Raw genomic sequence first — 1,427 nt, 5'->3', positions numbered from 1 at the left:
ACCATACAACATACATGCAAACTAGTACGGATATGAACCTGTCGTGTGTGTGTGTGTGTGTGTGTGTGTGTGTGTGTGTAAACATGTGCAGCTAGTTACATAGATGTACTACACGGTGCACTCCTCTACCGGATGTCTCCACTCAAGTTTGTGCGGCCTGTCTTATTAACACGTCACGGGGGAAACTCGCTCATTAAGGCTGTGATTCTTTCTTCGTCAGACTAATTAACACTCCATCACTATCGACCGCACACCGTCCCGGGTAGTAGAGATACAGAATGTATGAATGAGAGAGTGTGTAGGGTTTGCGTGTGGCCCTCGGGGGGCGGGGCGCCACGGCAGCCTCATTCATTCCCAGCAGTGGTAACAACGTGTGTGTTGTTTAGAGTTCTGATAGGTGACGCGAGTCTAGGTTGCAGCGGACATGAGTAATGGTTCAGTCAGTAACATGGGGAAGTCGGAGGGAGAAATGGTTTACAGCAAGCAGCACTGCACAAAGGGTGCTGATGCAGGGAAAATATATATAGAATTGAGGCACAAAATTGATGCTCTGTGACTAAAATATCTCCAAATCCTAAAAAATATTATATTATTTTCTGTCATTATTCCCTTGTTGAACGCACCGCTGTTGAAATAGTGCATGTCTGAAGTTAAAATGTGAGCTATGGGGTCTCACGAGCCCATCTACTTAATTCACTGTTAAGCACATGGAAAAGGTGAGTTTCCATAACTCTTATAAATAAAACTTCTAAAACTTTTTTCATCTTTTAATTATTAGTAGAAACTGACTTCCCTGTGTTTAGAAATATATTAACTTCTGGTAATTTTACTTAAAAAACAAAATGTCTCAAGGTTACTCATAAATATGTTGCTTCATTATTTTTTTTAACTTTTCATAAATAACATCCAGATACTGACTTTTTTCCTCCGCTTTCTATGAAATAATAACCCATGTTAGCAAAATAGATTTCAGAAACTGTAATGTTTTTCTTGTTTTTTTCTCCATTATTCCTTAAAAGTTATTTTCTATAAATGTCGTGGAAGAACTCAAAACGTAGTTGACGGCGGAAAAGGTCTCAACGAATTCCTTCCAGAAACAGAAGGTAATGCTCACGCTCAACATACAGATCAGTATACAGATCAGCATACAGATCAGCATACAGATCAGCATACAGATCAGCATACAGATCAGCATACAGATCTGCATACATACAGCGTACCGTTCGGCGTACCGTTCGGCGTGCAGCTCGGCGTGCAGCTCAGCGTGCATTGCGTTGAGTGGTCGTCTCTTTACATTCAAATGCATCACTTGGTTTACCGTGTGACTCGGACAGGTTGGTATAATTGCTTAAGTGCATCGATTGAAAATAAGGATTTCCCATCAGTCCTTGCAAAGGGTTTGTACATAATGCATATAAAGAGGAGAA

This window comes from Lampris incognitus, chromosome 9 (assembly GCF_029633865.1).
Source record: "Lampris incognitus isolate fLamInc1 chromosome 9, fLamInc1.hap2, whole genome shotgun sequence".
In the NCBI taxonomy this organism is placed as follows: Eukaryota; Metazoa; Chordata; class Actinopteri; order Lampriformes; family Lampridae; genus Lampris; species Lampris incognitus.
This window is presented reverse-complemented; position numbering follows the sequence as displayed.